The sequence below is a fragment of the Miscanthus floridulus genome, chromosome 18 (assembly GCF_019320115.1).
Source record: "Miscanthus floridulus cultivar M001 chromosome 18, ASM1932011v1, whole genome shotgun sequence".
Taxonomy (NCBI): Eukaryota; Viridiplantae; Streptophyta; class Magnoliopsida; order Poales; family Poaceae; genus Miscanthus; species Miscanthus floridulus.
In genome coordinates, this window is record NC_089597.1 from 44,606,769 (window position 1) to 44,628,489 (window position 21,721).

The 21,721-nt window shown below is 44.9% G+C and overlaps 1 pseudogene; it reads right to left on the minus strand.

The window, feature by feature from the left end:
• Nucleotides 1-4,208: 4,208 nt before the first annotated feature.
• Nucleotides 4,209-6,376, minus strand: LOC136523732 (uncharacterized; annotated as a pseudogene).
• Between the last annotated feature and the right edge of the window lie 15,345 nt (nucleotides 6,377-21,721).

The following is a 21,721-nucleotide window of genomic DNA, read 5'->3' on the forward strand; positions in this document are numbered from 1 at the left end:
TGTTAGTCTTGCAATATTATTCTATATGCCTAACTTACTTGCATCTATTGCAAAACCAATCATTGCCCTTCACAAAGCTAACTTTGGGAGTGACAAAGGTCGTCTTGCCTTTCTTGGGGGTATAGCCTAATCCCTCTTTGTTGAGAGAAAATCTTTGGTTACCAAAGCACTTTAGCAAGCGGGCATCTCCACCATAGGCATTGCCTAAGGCACGAGTGAGCTCATTCACCTCCTTCTTGAGGGTCTCATTTTCCACCATTAGTGAGGCATCACAAGTGAGACCATCACACAAAGGTGAAGTTGAAGTTGAAGTGCTACAAGAAGGGTTAGTGGGAGCAACTACAATGGGCTTATAAAAAGATTTATCAATAATATCACATGTTAGTCCCACATCACAAGACACAATAACTTGCTCCTTTTTGACTTGCTCAATGAGAGAGGAGTGAGCTTTTTTAAGCTTAGAGTGAGCTTTGCCAAGCTTCTCATGGGCTTCTATTAGCCTCTCATGAGTGGCATTGAGCTCATCAAAGGATTGCTCAAGAAATTTGACTTTCTTACATAATTCTTTGCACTCCTTTCTCTTCATCTCAACGCAAGTGTGCACTTGCTCACACATATCCAAGAGCTCCTTATTGGTGTACTCCTCCTCATCATCATCATCACTCCTACAAGCATTGCCCTTGTTCTTGGATGATGAGCTAGCCTTGAATCTACACTCTTCTTCTTATCTTCATCTTCCTTCTTGTCATCCTTGTCGACCCCTAACCTTTCCACATAGTATGTTTTGTGTGTCATGACCTCACCTAGTACTTGGTTAGGGGTAGTCTCCTTTAATCCTCCTTTTATGATAAGTAATCTCAAATCTTGGAGGTAAGCATATCAAGAACTGATAAGAGACATCATCATTCTTAATCTTCTCTCCTAATGCCTTCAAATCATTGACAATTACTTGCAATCAATGAAATATCTCTGGAATGCTCTCATCTCATCATCATCACTATTTTACCTTGGTAGGATTTGTCATAAGACATGTCGATGGAGTGTTGAAGATGGAGGGCTTATTGTTGATGACGATGCTTGCTAGTGCTTCCTTGATAGATTTCTTGCCATCATCACTATCTGAAGAGCCATCACTATCCCAAGTGACCACATATCCTCCATCCTTCTTCTTCTTTTGGAAGGTCATCCTCTTCTCCTTCTTCTCATTCTTTTCTTTCTTGTCCTTCTTGTGCTTCTTCTTTTTCATCCTCATCATTGTCACTGTTGTAGGAATAATCCGCTACAACATGATCGGGGCTCTTGCAATTGTAGCATCTTCTCACATATTCTTTGCTTTTGGTGTGATCTCTTCTGTTTCTTGCACCATATCCCTTCTTCATGAATTTGCCCATCTTGCGTACAAAGAGAGTCATGGCTTCATCATCAATATCACTAAGATCATCATCATCACTTGATTCTTTCTTGGACTTGCCCTTGTTCTTGGATGATGAGCTAGCCTTGAATGCTACACTCTTCTTCTTATCTTTATCTTCCTTCTTGTCATCCTTATCAACCCCTAACCTTTCCACACAGTATGTTTCTTGTGTCATGACCTCACCTAGTACTTGGTTAGGGGTAGTCTCCTTCAATCCTCCTTTTATGATAAGTAATCTCAACATCTCAAATCTTGGAGGTAAGCACATCAAGAACCGATAAGAGACATCATCATTCTTAATCTTCTCTCCTAATGTCTTCAAATCATTGATAATTACTTGCAATCAATGAAACATCTCTGGAATGCTCTCATCTTCCTTCATCTTGAAGCTTGTCAACTTGTCCTTGAGAATATACAACTTGGCACTCTTCACCTCCAGTGTGCCCTTGTATGTTTCCTCCAATCTCTTCCATACCTTATTAGCTCTCTCACAATCCTTGATTTGCTCAAACACCTTGGAATCAATGGCATTATATATGATATTGAGAGCCATTATATTGCAGTGCTTGTTGGTCTTGTCTTGGTTGGGTGAGATTTTTGGGATCAATGATAGCATAGTCATTTTTTTGTCACATCCCATACTTGATCATTGATTGAACCAAGATACATCCTCATCTTTCTTTTCCAATAATCATAGCTTGTGCCATCAAAGAACGGTGGTTTGCCCCCCCCCCACATGGTTGAACACAACTTGAGCCATAATTTGACACCGAGGTTGTTAAGCTTTCAATCAAACGGTGACCATGGCTCTGATACCACTTCAAAGGTCCTAATATGGCTAGAGGGGGGGTGGGTGAATAACCTATTTAAAAATCTACAAACCAACTAGAGCAATTTGATTAGTATAACAAATAACAAAATGCAAACTTGCTCTAGCTCTACAAGGATTGCAAGCATCTATCCAACAATTCTAGTTACTATGATCACTTAACACATAATTTGCTATGTCGCTACTCACTAAGAGCTCTCACACTTGCTACACTAAAGAGCTCCACTACATGAACTTAAACTACAAAGCAAGCTCTCAATTCTAGCTACACTAAAGAGCTTGCTATAACTAGTTTGCAAGAATATAAATGAATGAGTAGGATGATTATATCGCCATATAGAGGAGTGAACCAATCACAAGATGAATATTAAATCAATCACTGGGAGAATACCAAAGGGCAAAAGACAACCAATTTTTCTTTCGAGTTTCATGTGCTTGCTGGCACGCTAGTCCCCATTGTGTCAACCAACACCTGGTGGTTCGATGGCTAAGAGGTGTTGCATGAACCTCATCTACACAATTGGACACCGCAAGAACCTACCCACAAGTGAGGTAACTCAATGACATGAGCAATCCACTAGAGTTACCTTTCGATGCTCCGCTGGGGAAGGCACAAGACCCCTCACAATCTCCACGATCAGAGCCGGAGACAATCACCAACCTCCGCTCGACAATCCTCGCCGCTTCAAGCCATCTAGGTGGCGGCAACCACCAAGAGAAACAAGTAAATCTTGCAGCGAAACACGAATACCAAGTGCCTCTAGATGCAATCACTCAAGCAATGCACTTGGATTCTCTCCCAATCTCACAAAGATAATGAATCAATGATAAAGATGAGTGGGAGGGCTTTGGCTAAGCTCACAAGGTTGCTATGTCAATGCAAATAGCTAGGAGAATAAGCTGGAGCCAGCCATGGGGCTTAAATAGAAGCCCCCATGAAATAGAGCCGTTGGCTCCTTAGTCCACTGAAAAACAGGGCGACCGAACGCGCCAATCAAATCGACCGGACGCAGGACCCCAGCGTCCGGTCGTGCGATACACGCCACATGTCCCTTCCTTCAAACACAGATCGCCCGATCTCAATGGTCATCAGTACATCTAAGTTATGACCGGACGCGCTGCTTAAAAGTGACCGAACATAGGACCCCAGTGTCCGGTCGTTTCTAGTAAGGTACCAGTCATGACCGAACGCGTCCGGTCATGCCCGATCAAACTCACTGAGCGTCCGGTCAAGAGACCAAGGGCGGACTTCACTGTGCGCCACTGATCGGACGCCGGACCCCAGCGTCCGGTCACTACGTGACCAGCGTCCGGTGCACTCTGTGAAATCCTATCTTTTCTGTACAGAGCGCTGGTGGCACCGTCGGACTGTTCGCACTCTACGGGTGGACACTCCACCGGTGGAGTTTCAAACTCTTGCTCCCAAGTGCTAAACACAATGTGTATCACTTTCGTGCATGTGTGTTAGCATATTTTCACAAACATTTTCAAGGGTGTTAGCACTCCATTAGATCCTAAATGCAGATGCAATAAGTTAGAGCATCTAGTGTCACTTTGATAACCGCATTTCGATGAGTTTTACCCCTCTTAATAGTACGGCTATCTAACCTAAATGTGATCACACTCGCTAAGTGTCTTGATCACTGAAACGAAAAGGCTCCTACCACTTATACCTTTGCCTTGAGCCTTTTGTTTTCCTTTCTCCTTTTCCAAGTCCAAGCATTTGATCATCACCATGGAATCACCATCATCATGTCATGATCTTCATTTGCTTCACCACTTAGAATAGTGCTACCTATCTTATAATCACTTTGATAAACTAGGTTAGCACTTAGGGTTTCATCAATTAACCAAAACCAAACTAGAGCTTTCAACAAGCCCAGCACCGGTAAAAAAAGAAAGAAAACCAGCTGCACATCTGTTAGGAACACCCTTGTAGTGTTAGGAACACCCTATTCCAAGTATCTAGATCATAGTTATCAAACTCATTTTGGACACATTCTGGATCTGCTTATCTAAGTTCCTAGAGATCCTTTCATAGGTTAAGGACCAAAGAGAAGCAAAGAATCCTAGGTCCAGCCTTGTTTGTGCTACTGCAGCAACGAATTCCGCGTCATCTATAGGCACATGTGAAGGGGCATTGTCTTGCTGAATCCATATGGTTTGTCCTCTAAGTTCTCGTGGCCACCGTTGAACAATAGCTTTTAGAACTTTACCAATGAGGTATGACCTCATAGTAGTTCGATCTACCTTAATAGGCTTGGTGACTTGAGTCCCTCTCCCCCTATTACGGCTTCTTCTTTTGGCTTGTTCCAAGAGTCAATGAAAATAATTAAGGATCAAAAGTGTTAGCACAAACTAATGTAACAAACTAAAACAAGGTGATGTTGTACCTTTCTAACAAATGGCCACACTCCTATCTTCCCATCAAAGATGCAATTACCTTCATCATCGTATATAGGTCTTCCTACTACTGACAAGAACATAACTTTGACAATACGATTCTTATTTTGCACGGTCCTATGTGGGTCGTCCTCTCCTAGAAGCATATAATATTTCTTGTACTTTGATGTGGTGTTGAACCACTTCTTGTCCGTGTGGATGATGTTTTCCATTGCACTGAACTTGGGTTCATGTGGTAGTGTCCGCTGATCTAACATCTTAAGACACCATTGGAGCCTGTCTCTTTTGTTTTGATCCGTCAATAGAGGCTTCAGTGTGCTAGAGTGACGTCGTAGTAGCCCTTCCTTGAACCACCTATGTAGAGTGCTCTTTTTGACACCAATGGCAGTAGCTAGAGATCAAATAGTGCTTCTTCTATGCAATGGAACACTAAGAACCTCAGATTAGGTCTATTTGCAACTTTTTGCGATCACTTCTCTTAGGCTTCCTTGATCTAACATCAACTGGTATTCCTTGGGCATGACAGTGTTTTGCTCGCTGCCAAATGCGCGGCACTTTTATACCTGCTCACCTAGAATATTTGTGCTGCTATAGTTGTAGCTTTCCTTTTTAGTCTTCCACGATCACTTCTCTCAAGCAATGCTGCATAGATTTGTTGTCGTTGAGTTTCTGTCAAATTTCTGCACTGATGTGCATTGTTTCATTTGCATGGTGATATTCTTCAACATTGGAGGCATCCAACTCCTCTTCATCAAAGACTATGTCCATAGCGTCAGCGTACATACCATAGTCATGCATGTCCTCCATGCCTACAAAAGAATTAAATGGTGAGTTGCGGAGCAATTGGTGCAGATTTGTAAGTGTTAATTTTCTTATAGAATTGTGGGTGAACATCAGTGCAAGCAATCTACAAAATTTAGTGCTAAGCTGAAGCGGCACAGATGGTAGTTGTGTATTATGTAGTTCTTCTTTTGGTTCACTTATGATTGTTGGTACAAGTAAATTTTTTATATGGTAGACAGACATTAACTTGTTGAAAAATCTACTGTCATGTTGGCTGCAGCTGTTGATTTTAGCTATAGAAGAATATTAACTACAGGCCTATTCATCCATTAAAAAGGAAAAGGTTAGGTGGTCGTAAGCTTACTGTGAACTTAATGCATCTGTTGCTGCATATCAGAAGGTTCAAAGTTTAGATCAAATTTATGTGGACCGTCAAAGTTGAGACATGCAGGTTGTGGATGCTCTTCCTCTGCTGCAATTACTGCAACAAGGTGAGGCACAATATTTAGTTCAAGTATGAATCTAGTTGTAAATAGGTAACTCGAACTGAGCTTGTTCCTATTGTTGTCCAGATGCAATCAAGAGAAAAAGATCACCTTGATGATGTTCTTGTTCTCCCTCGGAAGCATCAACATTGAGATCTATGACATGCATACCAAGCAGTTCATCGTGATGAAAATGTAGGGGCTGACCTTCTTCGAGATGGGCTTCATCTTCATAAAGTTGATGTTCCTGGAGAGCGATTTCATCTTCTTGCTCATAGGCAAGTTCTTTACTGAGATCAGGTAAGATCTCCCTATGTTGATCTGGAAGTGGGGCTTCATCTTCATAAAATTGCTGTTCCGGAGATGAGTGATTGCATCTTCTTGCACATATGCAGGTTCTTCATTGAGATCAAGTAAGAGATCTCCATGTTGATCTGGAAGAATGATGAGATCTATGGGCATGGCTGATATGAAAATGGGCTCTAGGCTGATGGAGTGGATGATCTTGTGGGTGTTGCACTTATATAAGGGAGTGTTGCACTTATATGAGGGGACGTCGGGTGGCAACAGACGGGAAATCACTTGGTGATGGTTCAGTTTAAATTTGGTACTCCGCGCGGTTCATTCTTAGCCACAAGTAGCGTTGAGGGAAGCTTTGGTTTTTCCTGTGCTGTCTCTCTGGCCAAAACTTGTGCCAATCTTTTGTATTGACACGTGTGTTACTCCAGGCTGCAATTTTATAGTGCTAGATCGTGTGCAATGATTGTGAACCTGAACTTTGGTGCAGTGTATGTTAGGCCCTGTTTAGTTCCACTTTATTTTGTCAAATTTTTTAAGATTTTTTGTCACATCGAATCTTTGGACGCATGCATGAAGCATTAAATATAAATAAAAAATAAAACTAATTACACAGTTTAGACGAAATCCACGAGACGAATCTTTTAAGCCTAATTAGACTATGATTGGACACTAATTGCTAAATAACAACGAAAAGCGCTACAGTTGCATTTTGCAAAAAATTTCGCATCTAAACTGGGCCTTAGATCAACTTAGGCCTTGTTTAGATTTCAAGTTTTTTCACTCTCTCTCTATCACATCAAATCTTTGGACACATGCACGGAGTATTAAATGTAGATAAAAAAAATAACTAATTACACAGTTTGATTGTAAATTACGAGACAAATCTTTTAAGCCTAGTTAGGCCATGATTGAACAATAATTATCAAATACAAACGAAAGTGCTACAGTGCCGAATACTGATTCCTAACAGCGATCTAAACAAGGCCTTATAGGGGTATTTAGATCATTTGCTATGGTTTCTTGTACCTCCTTCCGGTCCTATAATTGTATTTTTTTTATTGTAGGGCAAAAAAAAACTGTTAGAAGAACAGTCCAAAAATATAACATGTAACAATATATTTTCATTCAGTAGCTATATAATAGGCCGTACGTGCGTGTCACGAGGCAAACATATAGGAAGTCGTCGGCGCCTGACTCGCACTAACGCCTTTGGTCGGAGAAAGCTATTGCTCACCTGTCAATGGCCTGTTCCGCTGCTCATCCCCTATTAGCTGCCGACAAGCACCGTTAATTCAGCATTCCGGTAAAGGATCAGTGACCCGGTAACGAAAAAGAGCACAGTTTGGCGCTGGAATTAGTGACGAGTGAAAAACGTGTGTTGTGCAGGAAACGAGAGACTGGGATGTAGGAGTACTGCACTAGGGAAAGCTATATTAATTGAAAGGTAGGAATGATAAATAATTTAGTACTGTACAAGTTGCATTTGGAGTGGTCTTACTAGATGACGCTTGATTGAAAAAGTTAGTATTCGGCTCAAGGATAAGGTTACACTGGACTGGACGGGATAGTTCCTGTTTTAGAAGATGGGAGGGGGCTGAGCCATCCCACTAGAGAATATTTTCCAGATATGCAGGCAACCCGTCTCTCAAAAAAAAGCGGTCAAGCTCGTCCTCGGGTCATGCATGTCTCTTCTCGTCTTAGCGGGGTTGGGCACACGTCGGGCGAATGGGGTGTCGCCAGTGGCACATGGCTAGGTGGGGGATGGGCGGACGGTGGCCATGGCACGGACGGGTGGGAGCCAATTGGAGTGGCGTGTCCAAGTGGCGGGAGTCAGCGAACGACGTTGATGAGTGGGGATCGGACTGGTCGAACGGATGGGGCGATGGCGTGACCAAACAGGGGCATGATGAGGGCGTCGGTGGCCATGGCACGGACAAGCGGGAGCCTACCAGAGTGGAGCAACCGGGCGGGTGGTGCGGCTAGGCGAGCAGCGCGACCGAGCCCCACTGGACAGGCCGCCATGAATGGGCATAGGCCAGCTAGGGTGGCGTGGTCAAGCCTACCAGATAGGAAAAGGCCGGCGAAAGAAAAGAGACTGACAGCTGGGGGCACATAACGGTAGTAAACGGTCGAAAAATTACTCATACAATCCCTTTTTATCTTTTCTACCAAACACAAATCAAACACAATCTTATTCTCTCAACCAAATAAAAACATAAAACGAGTGTTTTTCATCTCTTATCTTTGAAACCAGGGGCAGAGCTTCCGATATGGCTAGGTATGGCCCTCGCCATACCTGACAGAGCTAGATGCGGTCCTCCAAACTAGGATTGCAGGCCGGACAGGTTGTTAATATAACCCGCCCGCCTACCCCAAAAATTTTCTCCTTTGCGGCTGTTGTGGCTCAGCTGTAAACTTTTTGTGACCCAACGTCTTTGAACCCGCCAAACACGTTGAGCAAGAGACAAAGCTCACAAGAACCCACGAGACCGACAAGAATCGCAACAGCGGAATAGTCGAACCCTATCCCGAGCGCTGTCACGGTGTGACGTCGGGCGTCACACAGATGAATGGCCAAAACTAGAATCTTCAAGTGTCTGATTGAGGCGCCTCCAGAGAATGCAGCAGAGTGGCGGTCTGGCTGCACGCAACATTTACCATGAGTGAATGCAAGTAGCGTAGAGCGGACGAACAGACTAGGTACGCACGTATGCGGGCTTTTGCTGGTTTTATCATCAAGGCTGCCAAGTCCACGAAGTATATGATAGCAGCGAATGTGGGCTAGTTGCCGGCCGAAAACCGTTTAGGCCTCCTTTGGAATGGCAGAAATTTTTCTGTTTTCCATGTTTTTTCCTGTGAAAATGAACTAATTTCTGCGAAATTCTCGTATAGTTCCTGTGAAATTCTTCGCTTGGAACCGCACGTGCTCCATCGATAGCCCGGGCAAGCGGGCACCGATGGCCGATTAGCCGGTTCGGGAAGCAACGGCAGTGGACGAGGGCGTCGACGCGACCCAGAGGCCGCGCACCCGCGCAGCGCGAGGCGACGTCGACTCCCGCGCCGTACCTGCCGGCCACGGCAAGCTGCAACTGTCACGGGACACGGAAGGGTGTGCGGGGTGGTGCGAGCGGGTAGCCTGTCCATGTCTTTGACCCGCGCCTCGATCCTCGTGTGATGGTGTTTCATGTCAGGTGCCGGCAATTCCAAGCTTCTCCACATTTGGGGCCTCCGGGCTCCGGCCGGCGCGGGGGAGGATCTTGCTGTTGAAAAACTAGCAATTCAGTGATGTACAAATTAATTCCGATAATGATAAAAAGAACAATAGTATATATCAAAGATGTATGATTTATGACTAGCACTCTGACCCGAGGCAAAGTTGAACTCTCTCGTGCCAGTAACAGTAGGAACATAAGAACGAACAACATGAAAAGAATATATATTTTTACAATGGGTTGTCGGCGCTAGCAATAGCGCAAAAGAAGACGAAGCAGATCGTCGATGGAGATTGACAAACATTGGCGTAGAGGGAAGAAGACGTCCAGTGAACAATCGTGATGGCGCTTCCCAAAAACCTAATACGCCCCCTACTCCGTACAGGGACACGAGGAGACGTAGACTTCAAAGACCTGCTCTTCCGACGTCGGGACAACGTCTCATCCTAATATATCCAAAAGTCAAGGTAAGGTAGGGGAATCATCAACCATTCACGCACACCCATGCCCACCACCCCGCTAAAGTGAGTTGAGCACGCACGTGTTTGTTTCTTTTCCTCTCCCCAATAATTTCATCGAACGAAGACAACTCAATTATTTAAGTTGGTCTCACTCCTCCTAAAATAATAATGTGGGACTAAAGTACCTCACTATTTTATACACATGTGAGTAGACTTTGAGATTTATTTGGAAATATTATTTGGGCCTGTCCAAATCTTCGCTTCGCACGTGCCGGCCCGCACCGACGCTTCTCGGTTCGTGGAAGGTGCCACCAAAGCTGCCATGGATGGATGGAACCTGTAGGTGGAACAGCGCTTTCGTGGGAGTCAGGACGCTTCTTCTCGCACGGCGCTCTGGACAAGAAGATAGCCAGGCCAGGCAAAGGCGTTCTTCTCTTCTCGTTTTATGGATTTTTTTTCCTCAAAAATCTGTCGGCGTTGCCTGCTACGAGTACATTCATTCGGTATCCGGTATCGTCCTTCCCCCGATATGTAATTAATTTTGCTGTCATGCATATGGATCGAGACTAGTGTGGTGTGGTTTGGTGCCCCGACTGAACTTGCGACATGTTTGGTTGCTGAAATAGTATTGGAAACGTAAAGGGAATATGATTACGCGGGGAGACGACGAGTCCGTAATCTGATTACACGGGAGCTAGAGCTGTGTCAGCTTTGTACAGTATGGTATCTGATAACGGCGGTACTCGATTCCACGACGCCGGAAACAAACATTAATTAATGGAATCAGTTACTGGCAGTAATCGAATCACGTTACATCGACGTGAACCAAACACTACGTTGATTTGATCAGATATCGCGACGCCGCGCCATATTGTCAGCTCCATCTAATAGATATTGCTGCCCTTCTTCCAAATCCAAAACTGAAAAATGGGTAATTATCTGCAAGTTTGTTAGAAATGATAGGCAATATAAACGACGAAGAACTGTAGATCAAACACAGGGGATACGAGATTTTAACGTGGAAAACCCTCCCAAGGTGGAAGGAAAAAAACCACAGGCACCGGCCAGTAAATCTTTCACTATATCGATTGAGGTTATAAACGTCGGAGATTTACAACTTTTTCTTCTTTCAAGACGACGGCTTACATAAAGTATATATAGATGGAAAACCCTAATAGGCGACGATCCATATCACGAGGGCCGCACCCCTCAGGCGTCCCTAGGTGCGGCGGTGAAACCTGATGGCCTAATTTCAGCTTCCGCTTTGTTTCGGCCCGAGCCTTCCGGCGACGGGCCTCGCTTCGCTCCGGCAGAAATTAGCCTTTATCTCGTACATAACTGAATTTTGATCACAACTCAACAAACTTCACCTTAAGACAAATTCACAGCACAATCACCAATAGTGAACATATAACCTGTCAGAGATCTCCTCTTATCCAAATCAGCAGCAAAATCTGAATCTACGTAGCCAGTGAGTCCCTTATCAGTCCTGCCAAACTTCAAACAAACATTTGTTGTGCCACGAAGGTACCTGAAAATCCACTGAAACAACCTTACAATGTTCTTTACCAAGATTAGCCATATATCTACTAATCAAACTCATAGCATAAGATAAATCAGGACAAGAGCAAACCATGGCATACATCAAAGAATCTACAGCACTAGAATATAGAACTCTTGACATGTATCCAAAATCCTCATCCGTACTAGCACATTGTAAAGCTGATAATTTAAAATGAGGAGCAATAGGAGTACTATCAGACTTTGCATCATGTATGTTGAAACGATGAAGAACTTTCTTAATGTAAGGCCCCGTTCGGTTGGCAGAATTTTGGCTGAAACTGGCTGAAAAAGGTTGTTCTGGCTGAATTGTTGTGAGATAAAAACACTGTTCCGGCTGAAAAAAGAAGCCAAACAAGCCGAATATGGGGTAAGCCGAACGGGGCCTTTGATGACTAAGAAATAACAAACTAGAATTTCTGTCTCTTGTAATTTTCATACCTAGAATCTTCTTAGTAGCACCAAGATCCTTCATCTCAAACTCACTACTCAACAGTTTTTTCAATGTAGTGATTTCTTTCTTGCTCTTGGCAGCAATCAACATATCATCAACATATAACAGCAAGTATATAGGTGATCCATCAACAAATTTAATGTACACACATCTATCAAATTCAGGCCTCTTAAAACCATATGACATCATAAAAGAATCAAACATTTTACACCATTGACGAGGAGACTGTTTCAAACCATATAATGACCTCTTTGATTTACAAACATGATCCTTCTTACCAGGTACTATGAACTCTTCTGGCTGGTCAATATATATCTTCTCCTCGAGCTCTCCATGTAGAAACACAGTCTTCACATCTAATTGCTCAAGTTCAAGATCTCGCATAGAAACAATACCGAAAAATGTATGAATTGAACTGTGCTTTACAACTGGAGAGAACACATCATTAAAATCCACACAAGGAATCTGACGGAAACCATTTGCTACTAACCTTGCTTTAAATCATGGAGGCTCACTAGGAGACAAATCCTCCTTTCTCTTGAAGACCCATTTGCAATGAACGGCCTTCTTATGTTTAGGCAAGCGCACAACATTCCATGTGTCATTTTTCTCGAGTGACTGTATCTCCTCTTGCATAGCGGAAATTTATTTCTCGCGGTCACCAGAAATAACAGCTTCAGTGTACGTAGCCGACTCATGAATGTTCTCCATCTGTTCAGCACGACTAAAGGCATAATGAATAATATCACATTTCTTAATTAAACATGGATGAGGTCCACAACTTCTTTTTGTTCTACGATCTACAATAGACTGATTTTGAGGCTGCAAAACAGGAGGTGAGTGCTAAACAATATCATGAACATTGCTATCAACAATTTCAGTTTCCTGATGTTTCCTGATGTGGCAGAACCGTCCGAAATAGCGTACTTACGGAGGCGCTCGTCTTCCACCAGACACTAAGCACCCCGAAAGCAACTACAGCGAGCGGTGTCCGTCGAGCACACCCCGAGGGAGAACCCGAAAGATCCACATTTTTCCTAAGGATCCAATAATGAGAACAAGTTACAACACAAGTCCATCTTATACATTAGAGTGTCTTAAAAAGTACATTATTACAATATCAAATACAGAGTGCAGAAAGATAAACAACAGAATATTAAAAGATAACATCTAACGATAAGATAACGAGGATTTCGTCTGAGCCCACCAGAAGAATCCTCCACACAAGGTACTCCTCAAGCATCACCTGCAACAGGGGTAAATAAACCCTGAGTACACAATGTACTCGCAAGACTTATCCGACTAGTGGGAATACTGTCCCAACTCCAAGGAATATGCTAGGCTTTATGGTTGCTGGTTTTCTTTTAGCAAAAAGCAATACTAATAGTGAATCCTTATTGATACATTATTATCCTCAGCCGTATTAAATTTTCCTCTAGTCAATCTATATAAGCATATGTTCTACTTTTAAGCAAGAGTTGAGCAATCGATACTGTTCCTTCTCCTTTTTCCACTTATAGTTTTTACTACGGTGCTAAACCACAGACAAGCCGTACCGGATAACCCGGTGATTCGTGAATCAATGTGCCTAGCTGGGTGCCCCGAAGACACACGCCCCGCTTGTACCCCAGGGACAAGCAGGACTAACCCACCACTCTCCTGTCTCGGGTGTCTAGGTCCCCGTCCAAACTTGGACTCCAAGCCCCCGCCTCTGAGTCCCGGACTCAGTGTGGTGCAAGGACCTCCACCACCTCCTCTTCCCATCAGTCGGTCTGAAAAGAGCCAGATCTGTGACAAGAGAGCTGCAAGCCTTCCCTACGCCCATACCCAAGTATGTGCTCGGGACAATAATCTATGACTTGCCTAGAGTCATATACAACGACCGGTCCTTAATCGACACAGATAGAGAAAAAGTGTAACCAGACTATGCCCTGTTGGCCGCAGGACACAACCCCTCACACCCACCAGTACCAAATCCACATCCCTGCCCGGTCACCATTTTACTTTCCATTATTTCATCATGATATCATAGTTTAATCACCTATTTGTGAGTAACGGTAGGTTACTCATGTTATCGATATCCTGAGCATAGCAGCTACTCGACCTGTACTAGTAGGACTCATGGTGGAATATTTATGCATGTAGTTTCCATAAAATGCCTGTAACGTAAATGCATATCATATAAATATATTCAGTGATCATTTAAAAATAGGGGTTATGCACCAGGGCTTGCCTTGGGCAGGTGTCGGGTCAGCAAGGTCAGTACCAATAGGTTTCTGGGCTCCCTCCTGTGCGAAGAGCTCCTCCTCATACTCCTCGATCACCTCGTCGTACTCCGGCTCACCGACGGTACGAAGTCTACCTGTTCGTGATCTATATGAAATGACGATGCAATGATTAACACTACGACAACAGCAACTCTCAATGCAAAAGTACCCCTATTAAACTACTAAGTGAGATCTACCCACTAAAGTCTAAGCTACGTACCAGCACCACTAACAAGTATGAACGTGGCATACATTCTTACGGCGACTACGGATATTCCTACTCCTAATGCCAATTTACGATACATACAATAAAGCAAGGATAATAACTACGCTATTAAGCAACTCGCTCTACGGCTACCAATTTTACAGCAAGTATATAATATCCTAGTGAACATACTGTAAAATTCCTAGAGCTAAAACTATTACTGATTTGCCACAAGAATTCCTACAACATTAATCTACATAATGCTAAGTCTCCTAATTAGAATTTATGAGCCTATAATCATAATAGTTAACTATGAACTAACCACACTAACAGATAGATGATATTTTTGTGATCCTAACAAACTTAGTTTCACTATTTTTGGACAACCATGCAATTTACTATGATTTATCGAAGTTGGATTCATAACAGAAAATAAATAAGCATTTCTATTTCCAGTTAATAAGGAAAACCGAATTCTCCTTCGCCGGCCCACCACGCGCGGCTCGGCCCAGTGCGTCATCCCGCCCACGCGCGACAGCAGGCCACCGCGTGGCCCACGCAGAGGCGTGGCCTAGACGGCCAATGACCCGCGACGGGGAAGGCCTGCGCGCGTCGGCAAAAATGCACGGGCACCCCCGACGTACTTGGTATTTGCTATGAGCTCTACGGTACTGTTTCGCTAGTCTACGGTTTTACATCTGCACCCTCCCACTTCTACGTCTTCACCGCGACTACGTCCTTGGCCCCCAGGGCGCGCACCGACGCCACGACGCGGGCACTGGGCGACCACGCCAGCCTCACCCGAACCTCTACTACCTACCTATGGGGTCGATAGGTACCTTGACGACACGTGGAAGCTACTGGAGGTGACACAGCGAGCAGAGACGCAGTCACGAACTCCCTCCCCGACGGTGGCTCCTGACCTACAAAGGCGGGCGCGTTCCCGTGAGCAACAGCAAAGGCGAGGCCAGCACACGAGCTAGCGAGCACTAGAGAGTACTCACCGATACCTTCACGTTGATGGTTTGGTCGGAGGTGGTATGAGCAAGGCTTGCCACGTGCGCTCGCGGCGGTGCGGTGGTGCTCGACGGTGGCACGACCGCCGTGGTGGTGACTGGCCTGCTGCGAAGCTATGGCTACGGTGTGTGGGGTGTTCAGGAGGGTACGGCGAGGCTGTGGGTGCACTGAATCGTTACGAGAGGCACTGCGTGGCTGGCTTGCTGTCGAGGAGTGCCAGCGTGGTCTTATGGACCCGGTGGCGTGGGATTATGAAATCATGGCCCTGTGCAACGGCAAACACCGCAAGGTGGGGATGGGACGTAGCCAGGAGCCTAACGAAGTCGAGCCTAAGACGAATTGGAGCCTACTGCAACGGTTAAGGCGAATTGGTGAAAATCGCCTCGGCGACCAAGGAGACAGTGGAGACAGGGGAGGTCATGGCTTGGCTCGTCTGTGGCGTCAACGCTCAGGCCAACATCGCCACTACAGACAACGGGACCGGCGAGACGTACCCCCAGATGGCTGCCTACATGGCCACAACAGCAATGTGACGAACGCGGTATGGTGCCATTGCTGCGGGTAGCACCAGACAACTGACGCAGAGCGATGCGACGCGGAGGTATGGCGAGGCAGGCGGACGTCCTTCGAGCGCACAGCCAAGGAGACAACGGAGCAGAGCTGGCCTAGCCACTGGCGACGTGCAGTGAATGACCTAGCGTGCTCCCAGCCAAGACGGCGTAGAACAAGGCATGGCACGGCAGTTTGGTCGATGGGCAGCAGCGTGGCCGAGGCCGACAGTGGCTGGGGTCGGCAGTGGCTGGTGACAGGCGGCCCTGGCGCGCGGTGCCAGAGCAGCGCGCATGGCCGGTGGGACGGTGGACATGGTGCATGCACGAATGCGGCCGACATGGCGGAGCGTTGGCAATGCTAGTAGCGTGCCAGGCCAACGGTGACTACGCCCAGTGCCGATTTCAGTGATGCACACGCTTTTTAAAGCAAGCAGGAAACTAGTACGCGATGTTTCAAAAGCCGAACTAACTATTTGATACACCAAAGGGTACATTAAGCTATCTAACAGAGCCAATATATCATCATACTGCTTAAGCTGATCGTTCCACAGAGCTTGCCAAAAGTGGCATCGTCGACCACTTCCAAAACTTTACGAGAACAACGTTGAAATGAATGGTTCCGCATCAGAAACCAACCCAGCCTACTCGAGGTACTAACCAGCTATCTTTGTCCGACCACACCTATTTTATCGCCGTTAGCCAAACGTTCTTTAGCCCTTTTTGTTTTCAGAACAAAGCGATTACGCAATATTATATGAAACGTAACCACGGATTCATGTTTCGTAAGAATGTTTCAAGTGCCAAACATCGAGTTATACTTTACGTCATACACATATGCACATAATTCCATATACTTACGAAATGTTTTAGCAAAACATTATAATGTAACACCAGGGTGTTACACCTGATCATCTATGTGCTCCACCTGCACGCTAACATGTTCTTGCTCCTCATCAGAACCAACTGGTGAAACATCTATGGACAAACTGTCATTAAACATAACAAGCGATGAACAAGAATTAGGGGTCGAAGGGGAACCAACTCTGGGTAATATGGATTTGGACGGTTAGTTGCCATAGGAGCAGTTTCATTCAACTCCAGTAGGCTGTATAAACAATGACTTCGATGTGAACGAGTTCGAACGGGAAGAGGAGGAGTAGGAGCAGGAGGACAATATCGATGATGTAGTTAGTAGTGATTCAGATGATTCTGATAATGACCAAGGAGGTACAGATGCTATGCTAACACTGGTTCATGCCATGCCAGTACTAGTTCATGCTATGCCATTACCAGTACCAACTGGGGTACTTCATGCTATGTCGAGTCAGGGTAGACTAGTCACAAATTTGCCAGAGGGTGGTACCCCCTATGATTCATGGGGTACAATTAGCGAAGCATAATAGTACATTCCACCATCACCTTACACAGCGATAGAGCTTATGCAACTGAGGTCGATGAATGTACCTTTCAGTGACGTTCCAAACTATAGGGATGTCAGCATAATAGATATGGCAGTTTGTGACACCAGTCTACAGATGTGTAGGAAATCATTGTATAACCATGAGAATGAAATCCTTAGCAAGGGGATGATATTCAATACAATGTCAGAGATAAAGCTGTTCCTTCAGGACTATACTGTGTATCACCATAGGCCATACACCGTCACTCATTTGGACCAGGAGTTGAGGTACCACGTGATATGCAAAAATGGTTGTATGTAGAGGTTAAATGCATGAAAGAGATAGAGTGATGGCAAGTGGAGGATAAGCAAAGTGGTCCAACCCCACACTTGCCTATCAAATAAGGAGAAGAAAAATCATCAGCATTGATGAGGACATGACACCCATGCATAAGACCATGTTTGGTGCATGGTATGGAGAGGTAGGAGGCCAGCAAGGGTGTCCAAGTCAAGAAGGAGGCCTGAAGCTAATTCGGTTTGAGTCCCCGAGGTGGAGGTCCAAAGCAACTCAAGTTCGAGTCTGCCTCGCCCTCTAGGACCAGTCTGCCTTAAACTGGTCACCCATGACGTATCCAGACTCCATTTTCGACGATCGACATATGGTTGGAAAACTAATTTGATAAGGAAGCCAATACAAGTGGTCTCACGTCAAAATACTTTTGGAATCAATAGAAATCATCGAAACAAGTCAGCATCCAGAATCTACCAGGGTGGTATGACACCGTCTTTTGGTCCGTTCGACCATGTATCGTGTTTGGGCCCATTAGGGGGCGCGTCCAGGGGGGTGACGCCCAAGACTCTATAAATAGCAGCCGTCGCTCTCCTTAGGGTTTGGGGTTTTGTTTAGTTCTTGATTTTCTCGTGAAACAGACATCGTTTTGCTGCAACTGTGCTGCCAAGGCTGCTTGCTGTGAACTAGGGCCCCAGTTCTTGATCTTGTTCACCTGTGGCGATTAGTTCTTTCGAATAAAGACTTGAACTCCTTCTTGTTATCATAAGCCTCATATTTATTTACAATTTTAGATTGCGTTCATTCCGTTCTTGCTTGTGTTCTCGATTCGCTTGTAGGAAAGCCTTCTCGGCGAGGTCAATCACGTTCGCGTGGTTGATAACCAACGGAGCAGTGGTATGACGGTTGCGGGGGTCCGAATCAGTCTTGTTTTGAAGCCTAGATCGTGAACGTCGAGTCTCCACCAATCGGCGCTATCATATCTTTCGAAAGATCGGGCCTAGTCTACATCAAGCATCTCACTACACGTTACCTTGCCTGTCGTATATTAGGGCTCGTTCATGACAATAACGACATTTCGGTGTCTTCGTTACAATAGTCCATATCCGGATTCGTTAAGTATGATGTGAAGTACGAAAAAGTTTGGCGTGCTAAGCAAATTATCCTGGCGATTCGTTGGGGTAGCTAGGAGGAAGCGTACAACAGGGTTCCCCGAATATTATGTGCAATACATTACTACAACCCTGATTTGAAATGGTTTGTAGACACCGGAGGGATGCATTTTGAGGACCCGTTGAGGCATGTCCTGCATCATGTGTTCTGGTCGTTCGCACAGACGCAACATTCATTCCAGTTTTGTCGGCCAGTCGTACTTATTGATGGCACTTTCCTGTCCGAAAAGTACAGGGGCACCTTGATGATGGCTGCTGCTGTTGATCCGGAGAAACAAATAGTACCCATGGCTTTTGCTTTGGCAGAGGAAGAGAATAATGAATTGTGGTCATGGTTCAAGCGGCTTTCTACATGTATAAGTGCTTGGCCCATCTCGCACTGTATGTTTGATCTCGGACCGTCACGTAGGGCTTCTTAATGCTGCAAATGACATATCGATGGGTTCCCGCCTCTAGTGCACAGATGGTGCATGCGACACTTTGCCGCTAATTTCTAACGGCGTCAGAGGAAGAAGGAGGTTTGTGACAAGGTAAAGGCTATATGTTGTGTACGTACAGAGCACCAGTTCAAGAAAACAAAGAGAGAACTAGACATGATGCTAACCTACACAATAAGATTCCAACAAAATATCAGTAACCTAGTGACACAAATGAAGAAAAAAACATACGAAAAGAATTACGTACATTAAAACGACTGCATGTGTAGAAGCAACGAGCCGCTGTGTCCGGATGTCTCGATTGAAACATGTCGGCCGGACGACCACAGTCACAGTTAGGGACTAGGAGGTCAGAAGGACGAAGGCATCTTTGCTAGACGCGTCGGGGTACAATTCTCAAGGACGACCTCATTTTCGCCACAACTACTCCCGATACATATCTTGCATCTAATAAAACGGTTGCAATTTAACATCAATCAAAACATCCTAAATTAATGTAAAGGAGAACCATTTGCATTACAACTAAAATAATACCTCACACGAAACATGGTAACATGCTTCTAACTAACTATTTAACCTTAACAATGACAAAATCGAACTAATATTTTTCTTCAAACCCTAACCCAAATATACTTATTCTCCAAATCCTAGCTACCATTCATAATCTTTGAATCTACCGTTCAAACGATAAATAAGAGCATCGTTACTGTGATCGAGGCCGATGAGAAGCTTGGGTAAGGGAGGGAGGGAGACGGGCAGGGAGGGTCGGGCAGCAGCAGGCTTCTGTGAGGTGGGAGGGGGACGGCGCGGGCACCCTCACCTCTATTCGACGTAAGGCAGAGAGAGGGAGGGAGGCTCGCGGCGCGACATTAAGTTTGCCCTGCCACGCCGTGGACGATGGAGCGGCACTGCCGCGCCGCGCTAAGATGGGCGGCGCGGCAGCGCCTGCCACGTCAGCCGGTCAGGCCGGTGCCCCTGCCACATCATCGCCTTTACCGTGCCGCCGTGCCACGGCACGACCAAAAGTGTTAGATTTGAAAATAAAAAATAGTGTCAAATTTAGAAATAGTTAAAAAAAGTGTTAAAAATAAAATAAAAATCGTATGGGGTAGGTGACATGTACTACGTGCGTTTGTTTGGTCAACTGCACGGTGGTTGGTATTGGATGACATGTTGGCGTTCCTTCACCTAGCAATGGCACGATACTCCCCAGCAGTCTCTTTGAGCCGTCACTCAAGCCATTGTGTACGTCACGAATAACTTCAGCGTTTGGAGCACGCCGCACGCGCATGACAATACGGAGTGCCTTGTTTCATGGTCCGACGCGCGCAACACGGTGACCGGAGTCCGGAGTGGAGGATTGGAGGAAGGAACCACAACCACTCCGATATGTCGAACATGAGATGCATGAAGCGATCATATATTCGGGGCTTGTTTAGATCCGAAATTTTTGGCAAAATAGTACTGTAGCAGTTTTCGTTGTTATTTGGTAATTAGTGTCCAATCATAGTCTAATTAGGCTTAAAAGATTCGTCTCGTGAATTTCGTCTAAACTGTGTAATTAGTTTTATTTTTTATTTATATTTAATGCTTCATGCATGCGTTCAAAGATTCGATGTGACGGAAAATCTTGAAAAATTTTGCAAAATTTTTTGCAACTAAACTGGACCTCGTATGCACGGCACATCAATCTGGGACTCGGAGAAAAGATTAGCTCGGCACGGCACCGATGGATCAGTGCAGTACTTTTGAGCGAGTGTTTTTTCTCCCACAACACAACTGATCAGCGTAAGCCAAGTTTCAACGAAGCGAACAGGATACGCAAAAGTACCACGAGTCTTTTGCCAATTGCCATTAATGTTTTATTTTCGAGGGAGTCTTTTAACAAAAGTTGGCATGCCATGCATGTGGGTGTCTAGAATATACTTCCTCCATCCCAAATCATAAGTTATTTCAAGAATTGGAGAGTCAAAGGATCAAAAGTTTGACCAAATTTACATGATAAGATAATAATATTTATGATACTAACTAAGTATCATTAGATTCTTTATTAATTATATTTTCATAGTATATCTATTTAATGTTATAAATTTTTGTAATTTTTTCTATAATTTTGGTCAAACTTAAGATGATTTGACTCTCCAAGATTCTTGAAATTACTTTGGAACGTACGGAGTACATGCATACTGCTATACTCCGTATGCTAGTGTCGTTTAGTGCATACACGGGACTTGGCCGGCCAATCATCATCGAATCCTGAAATACCTGAAGTAGAAGTAGCCCCCAGTGGCCCGGCCAGTCCAGAACGCCAAATACTAGAGCGGTCACTGACGGACTCACGGAGACGTTCTGGGAGACGGAAATGTAACTATTTATTAATTAGCAGCGCCGACGCGCCCGGTACTCCGGTAGGAGTCGGTGTCCAAAGTGCAAACCCGAACTCCGTCCTCGGGCCTCGGCGCACTGTGAGAACAACAGTGCCG